Below are 11,888 nucleotides of genomic sequence, written 5' to 3'. Positions count from 1 at the left end.
CACTTTCAGGGTCCCAAACACTACCAGATTCAGTGCCTAAGCCAAGGCATTAAACCCTGCCAGATTCACTGCTCAAACCATCATATCCTCTATACTTTCCCACTCAAGATCCAAACACCGCCAGATTCACTTCCCGAACCATCCCACCTCCCAAACCCCACTCTCAGGTTCCCAAACACTACCAGATTCACTGCCTAAACCAGGGCCTTTAACCCTGCCAGATTCACTGTTCAAACCTTCATACTCTATAGTTCACACTCAAGACCCCAAACACCACCAGATTCACTGCCCAAACCAATTGATTTTCTGATTTCCAATCTCAAGGCCTCAAACACAGCTGGATTCACTGCCAAACCTTCACATCTTCCATACCTCACTCTCAAGGCCTCAAATATCGCCATATACTGCATGAATCTTCCCACCTCCTGCACCTCTTTTTCAAGAACTCAAACACCACCGTATTCACTACCTGAACCAATCTACCTCCAAAATCTCACTTTCAAGGCCTCAAACACTACCAAATTTACAACCTGAACCAAGGCCTTAAACTCTGCTTCATTCACTACTCCAATCATTGTACCTCTTATACCTCTCTCTCATGGCCCCAAACACCAACAGATTCACTGCCTAAACCATTCGACCTCTCGGTTATCACTTTCAAGGCCCAAAACACCACCAGATTCAGTGTTAAAACCATCCCCCATAACTCACCCAAATTCACTGCATGAACCATACCACCGCCTATACCTCTCTCTCAAGGCCACAAATACGGCTAGGTTTACTGCCTGGACCATCCCACCTCCTATACCTCTCCTTTGAGACCCCAAACACTGCCAAACTTCCTGTTACAGATTACTTTTCCTTGCTATTACTCAACAGGAAACATAAGCAAGAGAATTAGAACTACACTGTGATCCTTCTAGCTTTAGAGAATTCATCTGTGGCCTCTTAATGAGTTTGAAATAATTGCCATAATGACACCCCATCTATCACCGCATTAGAGTACATTGCCATAACCTTGCAATGTAAAAACTGTAAAATGCAAGAACTAATATTCCTCACGTGTGATTGCAGCAGAACCAAATGTTAGCCAAACCACCATCCAACCCCATGTGCTGCAATGTGCACCATTATTTTAATGCCATTAGGTAAGAGGATACTATTAGTTATGAGTAGATTGACATTTGGTTTCTTGGTAGCCCTAGCTGGTTCTTCTCCGCCATCTTATTTGGACTATAACCTACAATGATACGTCCCAGCTGGCAGAGAAAGGGTTTAGTGGCAGTGAGATATTCATTTCACGGTAATTAGCTCTAGGTTTTCAGTCCCTATAGATCTCACAACTGCAAAGCTTCTCACTAAGGAAGTCCAGGTTTGTCCTGTTCCTTGCACTACGCTAATTGGCTGAGTACTGCTTTCTGGGTCACTAATTATCAGCAGCGACACTTAGCTTGGGGACACAATTACAGAGAGAACCCTAATTAATCAAGGGTAATTAACAAACTTTATAATTCTGAAAAAGATTAATGAAGGCAGCGCTGAAACAGAAATCAATGCTCGGAGCTGGCATAGTGCTCACCGGCCCCTTCTCTTTTACAGGAAGTCCTGTCCCTTCTATAAAGTGGGTTTCATAAGAGTGTCAAGCGCTGGATCGATAATATAAACACTGAAATGACATCTATTATCTGCTCACTTTATTAGCTCTATAGCTTGGGTCCTAAAGCTCAACTCAGGACTGGAGAAAAAGTGACCCTAATAGCAGGCACCATCCTCCATGCAAGGGTTAAAAATTTATTTTGTCTAAGGATATAGGAAAAAAGCTTGGTGACGTCATTACGTATTGCAGATGGAGAATAGAGGCCAAGAATAGGAAATAACATACGTAACTCACCCTATTCATAAACCCTTTCGAGTAAAACAGTGTTTTAAGCCATGCAATATAAAGAAGGGCACCGCAAGGGTAACTTTTTCCCAGATTTCAGCTTTAAAGAAAAACATTACGTTTTTGTAGTTTTATACGGATTTAGCCAGAGAGAAGGCTAATTGTGCAGAATTAATGCTGGGATTAGAACTTCAGGCGCTCAGTAGGTTTAAATGTCAAATGTTCACATGTTCATCAAAGAGGTAAAATACAATAAAAAATGTCAGCCAATGAATAACAATATATAAATTGCAATTTTAAGAGATATTTTTAGAAATAAATTGCTTTTTAATACAAATATGTGTATATTGTTTTTTAAATATTGAACAGGAACAGCGCCAGTGCCTTGACAGCACAAGTTATTAGCACATCACATAAAGCAGATAATCTGACAATTGCCAAATATTCACTGCAGGTAAATCTTACTGCTGTATGTGTTTTAAATGACAATGAATATTTACCTGCTGCTTACCCTACAATCCCCTTTGTTTTAGGGCAGCTACCAACACCAGTTTCAGGATAGGGGGTTTCTGATATAAATGGGGGCTGGTAATGTTAACAGGGGCTCTGACATTAAGGGGGGACTCTGATGTAAAAGCTATCTCTGATGTAATTGGGGATTCTGATGTGATGTTGGAGACACTAATAAAAGTGGAGATGTAAAAAGGAAAGATCTGATGTATCAGATGGGAAGAGGAGAACTCCAATGTCATGGGGGGGCTATGATAAAAGGGGGTCCGTATCTGAAGGGGTGTTTTTAACGTGAAGGGGAGCATTCTGATGTGAAGGGGTGCTCCTCATTTGAAGGCACTTGTCCTAAATTTTAAAAACCAGCAATGGGGCCCAGTAGCCAGTAATAGTGGTGCAGTGTCTGCAAAAGGAGGGCCCAAGTCCAAATTCAGCATTGGGGCCCATAGGTTTTACCTATGTCACTGGTACTATTATATCATAATGTATTTAGCAGGTAAAAGAGAATTTCCTGCAAAAAGGCTTTTTATATTGTATAAGTTGGGTATGTGTGTAGGATAGATGTTGCACCTGGAGGTCAGGCACATATTTTATATTGGTGCCCCAAATTATTCTACTCCATTGTCATAAGTTTACCAGACCTGGATCTCAGCAGATAGAAATCTAAAGTTTGGCTGTCACTTTGGAAGATTTACCTCTCTTCAATCCCACGGTCCCAACTCCTGTCCTTATCTAAAGCCTAATTCTACTTTATCACAATTTGATGAATGTAGGTCACAGTATATTACACAGCCACATAAAAAGCAGAATCAATGTTTAATCATAAAAGTCTAAAGTGTATTCCACAGGGACAATGACAGCGTATTATAGCCTTTATGTGTTAATCAATCCTTGGCTTCAGAACACCTAATAAGGAAGCGTAATGAGAAAGGCCATATAAAACACAAGAAGAAGAAGCAGCTAGATTGCAATCTTCGGTCATTTCACTTCAAATGACTATTAAAAAGATTATCATCACAAAACTGTTTTATATTTAAACTGTTTACCTCTAATCATGAGTTTTAACATCTTTATTTTCCATTAATGCAATGTCATTTGTGATAAAATAAAAGTTGGTGGGACCATGTGGACAGAATGCATAAGGAGTGAGGGTGAGAGTAAGGACTGAACTTAAAAAAAATTATTTCTGTATAATAAAAATGTCAGAAATAAGATGCAGGTGAAAAGCACTTTTCTTGGTTCTTCTCGGAGTGTGAGCAGCAGCAGCAACAGTAGTGGCTACATCCAGGACCTAAGGCAGGAAAAGGGTAATGGGAAGGAAATGGGTAAGAAAAATGGGAAACAAATAGGTGGCAGACCCACGCAGATCAATTGGAAGAGGAGAATTCACTATGTGCTCACTATAGTAATGGCAGATCTGTTTGAATAATAGAGAAAGAAGAAGGGGAGGAGGAGAAAGGGCCATATTGTGATCTGCTCAAAGATGTGACCAGGACCACCAGGCTCACCATATTACCTGCCAAGAAATTCCCTTGCCAAGATGGCAATCATCATGACACATCATGATATTTAGTGTCAGAATAGGTAAAAGAAGTGGGGTTTAGTTTTGGAACAAGTATGACAATAGGGTTCAGGGTTGCAACCGGCCTTTAATGTCAGAACTGGTGTAAGAAGGGGTTTCAGTGTTGGCACAGGTATGATAAGGGGTTGTATTATTGGAACAGGTATAAAATGGAAGTTAAGTTTCATTGGTGTAAAGAAGGGGGTTCACTGTTGGTATAGGTTTGAGAAGGGGGTTTAATGACAGAACAGGCTTAAGGAGAAAATTTAGGGTCAGGACTGGTATAAGAATGGCGTTCAGTATTGCAGCAGGTGTGAGGAAGGGGCTTCAGTGTCAAAACTGGTGTAAAAAGGGGGTTCGACGTTGGTACAAGTATCGGAAGGGTATTCAGTGTCAGAAAAGGTGTAAAGTGGGTGTCTAGGACTGGTGAAAGCAGGGGTTCTGTATTGGAACTGGTATGAGAAGGGGGTTCAGTGGTAGGATTGGCATGAGAAGGGGTTTCAGTGTTTGATCAGGTATGAAAAGGGGGATCGGTGTTGGTAAAGTTATGAGCACGGGGTTTCTTATTAGAACTGGTGTGAAAAGGAGGTTAGAACTAGTATGAGAAGAGAGGTTCCGTGCTCGAACAGGTTCAGTGTACAGCTATGAGAAGAAGTCCAATGTCATACCAGGTATAAGAAGAGGGTTCAGTTTAGGTACAGGTAAGAGTAGGGAGTCTAATGTTGGAACAGGTATGAGAAGGGGGCTCAGTGTTGGAACTGGAATGCGAAGGGGGTTTAGCATTGGTAAAGGTATGAGAAGTGGGTTTAGTATTGGAACAGGTGTAAGGAGGGGGCTTTGTGTCGGAACTTACCGTAGAAAGGGGTCAGAGAAAGGGGTTTAGTGTACAGCTCTAGGGGGTCCAATGTTGTAATAGGTATGAGAAGTGGGTTCAGTGTCAGAGCAGGTATGAGAAGGGAGAAGTGTAAAGAATGTTTTTTCATAGTGTAAACTCAAGATGTACCTTACTATACTACTCTAGTACACTTCAATAAAAATAACGGAACAATAAGTGTAATTTAATGAACATGGATTTTGATTTCTAAGTGCCAGGCACAAACCATGTGTTAGGATTCTACCTGAGATCTCGGGTTGTGACTGGCACTCAGAGGTGACAGATAAGAAAGATGTAATGCATTTATTGAATAGGCAGGCAAGACCTCTTAATCTTGTTACTGTCCCAGAAGCCTGCATTGCATTGCAGTGAAAGGATTAAACTCTTTTCAAAGACAACCAAAAAAAAAAAGAAGATTCCACATTTATCAGCTCATCTAGATTTAAAACATGCCATTGCTGCACCAGATCTGTATTAAACCCCCACCATCTACGAGGGTACCTTGGAATGAATGGCAATGTGACTTCTAAAAGTTACAACATAACATCAGGCCAGAGGGGATAATGAAAGCTGCTGTAATGCCGTGGAAAATGATGACATACGGAGAATGAAGGTTCCTTATCTTGGTACAGGGAACAGCGCAGTGCAGCATGGACTGAACTCCTCTGTGTATATTGTGAAAGTCTCCTTGCGCCTTTGCCCTGCAAGTGTTTGTACCAATGTAATATATTTCACTTCGGATTCGTCTTTGTATTTCCCGAGTTGGTCAACAAAGGGCATCAAACATTAAAGAAGTAGAGAATGTCCAATGGCAGAGGGACACCTGCTTGTCAGAATTCATTGGGACAGCACACCTAGGGAGTTAACACATGAATCTAGTGATCTAAGGTTAAAGTGTGTCAAATCCAAAGCCAAAAACTTACTATTCCCTAGATGTAGTGGCTGCATTTATTTTACAATTCCAGGCTAACCTTCCTTATTTACACCTGGTAAATACCACCTGCATATAACACACTCATTGACCCTGGGTGGCTACGCTCACTTTTCCATTGTACCTGTAGGTGCAGCCACAGTTATCACCCAAGCTGAACTTCAAACATTTTTGTTGATCGCAGTCACAAAGAGGATGAGAAAATTAGTAGTTTACTGATTTGGGATTAGATATATTTTTGGCTAAGGATATACTTTAAAGTTGAGATTTATTCTGCCTATGTTTTGCCTTTCTTGGTTCCTCCTTTCTAGTTTGCCCGGACTTGGGCTTTTTTTACTATAATGGGAAAAGTTCACTGATTGAGATCTGTTCAGGAAAGTGTTGTCACCTTGTGCTCAGTCAGACATGGATTTAGGCAGAATGGGGCTCCAGGCAAGTGCAGCTTTGCTCCCATCCCTTCCCTTGACATTGATATGGATTGTAATAGGTACAGAGATGCCATTCTCTCTGCATTGTCTATACCAGCTTGACCTCATCAGACACTATCTACCTACAAATACATAAAATGCCAGGCAGATGAGTTTACACCAGTTTCTTTATCCACTTGGTTTACTACAAGATCTTACAGGTTGTAGATTGGCCCCTGCATATTCAGTGGTGCCCAGTGGTGGACTTAGCCAACAGTGCTGCAAAACTGACTTCAAAACCCCCCCACCCCTTGGTTTTGCTGAACTGGTTGTGGTTTTTGTGGGGTCCTTGTTCTATAAGGATGTTCTGGGCCCCTCTTGTAGCAGCACACTTTCCTCCTCTCTATGTCGGCTCCTGATAGTGCCTTGGATGATCTATCTCTGTAGCCACACCATTTCAACCAATAGGAAAGGGGTGTAGCATTTACTGCTCTTGGATTGGCTGCTTTGTCATGGGAACCTGCACCTAGGAACATGGAGCAGGGAAAGGGATGGAGCTGCACTGACAATGATTCCATACTACAGAAGACTGATTCAGTCAGATTTGATTGAATGTTCCATCAGGATGGTGTTCTTTTTCAATAAAAATGAGTGCAGTTTGAGTTTAGTGCAATCAATTAAGAAAATTGATTGATTGATTGATTGATTGATTCAAGCCTTTTGATTTAGGTGATCAGTATATTGGATGGCTAAACCATTATATGAATGGCAAGAATTAAACAGTTAGCTCTTCTTCTCCAACCTGCTGATTGAACAAATAATGTGATTATATCTATACCTATATACGTATACAGTGTGAGACTTACAGCACTGAGTGCTATCTGAGTATTTATCTGCACAGAAAATAAATAAAAAGTATTTTTGAATGTTTTTGGATATCATAAAGGTCAGCTTGTTGTAAAAAATCTGCTTCTTTGTGTAGTTTGTACACTTGTACATGGGAGCAGGAATACTTGGAAGCAGGCATATTTTCCTATTACATAAGCAGGTTCTGCTTCCTTCCTTCCAGTGCTACATAATAGTTGATTTTATTAACTGCTGCTTCTCCTAATGCAGGTTTATTAGTTGGAAGATGCATTTAAACAATTTGCAGCTTATTTCTCATCTCCACAATTGTTGAGCAGCAGGTGACTAGACCTACTTTCCCTCCAGCTGATTATGTATTTCTATTATTTGAATGATAACAGAAAGCATGTAAAAATCACATAAAAATGACTTTCAAATGAGTGTGTGCTTTGCATATGCAGCATGAGACAACAGGTTCATTTTAATACAATCCTCCATAGATACAGATACTTATCTACATTCTCTGCCCATGGGGAGTCACATGTTCTTAATGGAACAACAGGTAGTAAAGGAAAGGTAAGTATATACTGCTGGGGACAGGATTAAAGCAAACCTGCTTCTTTGTCCTAAACAGACAGAGCAAAGGTTTACTTTACAGTGGGGCCACAGTTAAAAAAAATGCAAGTAGCCATATTCTTTATTTTAGATGTGATAAGTAATGCTTCTTCTGCAATAAAATAAACTAACCTGCCTGATTGCAATTCTTTTAACTAAACTCATCCCTCCTTGCTTCAATGTCAGCACCAGAATGGTCACCTTCTGGGTTCAGTTTGGCCATCTTGACTGCTTAGGCCAGAATGATGTAACTGCCGCACATGCGGACCAAAGTTATTTCCATACTAGCTAGCTGTGCTGCATGGGTTAAGCCCCATGATTAAAAATAAACAAATAAATTCAATGAATAAACAGGCCAGGAATAGTCATGCTGGGAAGAAAAGGCTAATGGATGCTGGACGTCCTCCAGCCAAGGAATAAGGCCAGCTCTGACTTGCTGCAGCTTCTAATAAACACTGGGCCTGATTTCTTCAAAGCTCCCCATGAGTGGTGAAAATAGACTTTCATGAGTGAACTTGGGTGATCCAGAAAACTTGATTCGTATTCAAGTTTTTCAAGACTTTCCAACTAATAGAAAATCATTTTAAAGAAATCCATTCCAGGTTTGTTGGCTTACCAAAGTTCTCCCATGATAGTCTATCTTCTATTTAAAATGAATAAGCAATTTCAGTACCATAGGGCAGCTTGTACAAGTATACAGGAATGACGGGAAGGCTGGAGGTCAGATTTAATGTAAACTATACTACTTTTTCACCTGCATTAATCTGATTGGTTGCTCTGGGATCCCACACTTTGCTCTCAGCCAGTGCCCTATGCATACTATTAAACACACCTGTAAAAGTTATTGTAAAACGCGTTTAGATGAGCCGTGGCCTCTCTTCTCACCATTTCTTCTCCAGCATTTTATTTGCATAGTGACTGGATATACTGAAAAGATTAATTTTCCTGAAGTTAAGCCATGGCAGTGGCAGAGAGGGTTTGATTTTGTTTTTCTGCTCCTGTGACACCTGCGTCTAATAATGGCCCATGCAATAAGGATTTCAGTAGAAGGGGTCTCTCGCAGGTATGACCAGCACTCTGCCGAGAGACCCAGGCTGGAACAAAAATAAAGGATTTGACTGCAGATTAAACACGGCTCCCTCCACCTCTGCCCTTGTACTGGTCGGTGTGCTCATTAGCATTGCAGGCTGGATGGGCTCTGCAGAGAACGTCTGTCTGAAGTGCATGCCTCCCCTCCATCTCCTTCATAAACAACTATATTTGATCAAGGAAGGAAACAAAATTTCGCAGGATGTGCAGTAATCACCAGACTTCAAGAAAGACGACGTCAGGGCAAAAACACCAAGATAAGGAATATACTGCGGGGATCTTTGATCTGAAACCATTTATGTACAACCTGGATATGTATTTTTGGGGATTTGGTAATTAATTGGTTTCATTAGCGGACTGTTAGTCAAATTCACAATTTTTTACACCTAAGGTTTAATGAGGGAAATGTGTGAATCTTGATTAAAAGTTGGGAGATGGTTGGGTGAAAGCATTAATGAATAGACCCCCTTTGAGTTTGTGCTACTCTGGTCTCTATGAAGCAATTGTATACGGAAGTGGTGTTTTCCTAATCTTTTTTTTCTAATTTTTTTTAACACTAGATTTAGAAAAGAAAAATATGTGTTTTATGGTGATGACCATTGATTGATCTCTATGCCGTCATTAACAAAAATTGGGGATCAGAAGTTCTATCACGAAAGGTAATCAGCAGCCATAGACTTACATTACAGCTGAAATTAAGCAGTTCAAATCCAGGGATGGTTTTGGAGGGAGGCAATTGCCCACAGCCCCCACCTTCTACAGGGCTCAAATTGATCATGTGTTTCTTTTTCTTTACACAAGATTGGATACTCACAGATAAAGCTTAAAGAAAATTCATATTGCAAAAACAAAAATTAAAAAAATTAATAACCGGCTCTATTTTTACAAAGGATAGACACTATGGGACTGATTTATTATTGGATATCTTATAAATCATTTGATATTATTTGGTGAATGTTTTCAGCCCTGAACCAGATTCAATCAAGATTTGCTGGATCATCCAGGTTCTCTCATGATAGTCTATCTTCTCCGGTCTTGGAGATTTTATTAAATCGGGCCATATGCGTCTTCTGTAAAAAAAACTAACTCATCTGTGTGTTCTTCTATGTGCACTGAGCTTTGCATTTGAAGTGTTCTTTCTTGGCATACGCCATCTTCTGTAGAATGTGCACTGAACTTTGCATAGTGTACTTCCCTGGCATATGCCATCCTCTGTAGAATGTGCACTGAGATTTGCATACACAGTGTACTTCCCTGGCATATGCCATCCTCTGTAGAATATGCACTGAGCTTTGCATACGCAGTGTAATTCCTTGGCATATGCCATCCTCTGTACAATGTGCACTGAGCTTTGCATACACAGTGTACTTCCTTGGCTTATGCCATTTTCTGTAGAATGTGCACTGAGCTTTGCATACATAGTGTACTTCCTTGGCATATGCCATCCTCTGTAGAATGTGCACTGAGCTTTACATACGCAGTGTACTTCTTTGGCATAAGCCATCCTCTGTAGAATGTGCACTGAGCTTTGCATACGCAGTGTACTTCCTTGGTATACGCCATCTTTTTTAGAATGTGCACTGAGCTTTGCATAGGTAGTGTATGTACTTTCTTGGCATTTGCAATCCTCTTTATAATGTGTACTGAGCTTTGCATACACAGTGTACTTCCTTGCCATACGCCATCCTCTGTAGAATGTGCACTGAGCTTTGCATACACAGTGTACTTCCTTGGCATACGCCATCTTCTGTAGAATGTGCAGTGAGCTTTGCATACACAGTGTACTTCCTTGGCTTATGCCATCGTCTGTATGCTGAGCTTTGCACAGTGCAGGGTACATTCTTGGCATACCTCTGTGGCCAATTCAAACAAACCCAGTAAAAGTTATGTAATTCTGACCTGGCCAATCAAGGTGGCCAAAGATCTTGAACCCAGAAAAATTTGTGTGAAGATTTCGGCACAAGTAAGGGAAAGGGAGATCTGTTTCAATTTAACATTGTTCAGTAAGCTCAATGAACATTCACTACAAACTAAACATCTAATATTCATTTAGCAAATCAACCCTAAATGAGTATTAATAACCGGACAGGGGTTGAATAATTACTCTAATGAAAAGACCTTTTTTTATTGTCTGTTTCATTTAGAATAATTCTGTTCTGTACTGGTGCCCACACAGTAAGTCAGGGAAATCATCCATAATGGTTCTAACCTTGTACCCATGCAATCCAAACCTAAATAAATTGCTAAATTCCCACCATCAAGATAAACTCTAGGCAGGCATAAAATGTCATTTATTCTTGTTAGGTATTCATTAAATAAGTACTATAATTACTCTGCACAGCAGGGCTTACACCTACAGAGGGGGGTCAGCACCTTAATATGCTACCTGGAAAGATGCCTAGATTTTAAGGTGAACTGCTAAGTACACAATTTAATACGTACATGTAAAAGTGTTTTACCTGACAAAGGCTTTGTCATTCTGTACAGCAGTTCTTGCAATTGTAACACCTGTAATAGCTGCTGCAAGGTTTCTCTATGGCTGCATAGGCATATATTACAGACAGCAGAACAGTGAAGGAAGGAGATGTATGGAATGGATCTAAGCGAAATACCTATGATATGTTGACGTAGTGTTCTATATTTCATGAACAATTCCCTATGGAGACTCACCGTGTACGATCCTTATTCTTTGCACATCTGCCTAATTTTAGCCCAATATACACATTTGCATATTCTGCCATTTGCCCCCCAGCACAGCAAAATATTCAAGTCTTGTGAATAGCAGGGCAAATGCCAGCAAATGAATCCCTATATCTCTATTCAACTTTTTTAAAATGTTTCCCTTAGAATGCTGGTTTGTCAATCTTTTTGCTGCTAGTACCATTTGTTTAATCAGAGAAAAAAGACAAGATGGAGGGAGGGAGAGGGAGAGAGAAAAAGAAGGAGGGAGAGCCCGGGAGAAGAGAGATAGGAGATGGAGGGAGAGAAAGATGGGACTAAGGAGAGAGCCAGAGGGGGAGAGAAGGAAATATAATGGAAAATTGGAGAAAGATAACTAAAGGAAATAAAGTATATCAATAGGAGACAGAGGGATGAAAGGGTAAAAGAGAGTGAGAGAGAGAATAAGAAAACAGAAATAACTGGAAAGAGAGAGATAACGATATTTAGAGAGAAAT

This window comes from Pyxicephalus adspersus, chromosome 7 (genome assembly GCF_032062135.1).
Source record: "Pyxicephalus adspersus chromosome 7, UCB_Pads_2.0, whole genome shotgun sequence".
NCBI classification, from domain to species: domain Eukaryota; kingdom Metazoa; phylum Chordata; class Amphibia; order Anura; family Pyxicephalidae; genus Pyxicephalus; species Pyxicephalus adspersus.
Note: the sequence above shows the minus strand (reverse complement) of the source record.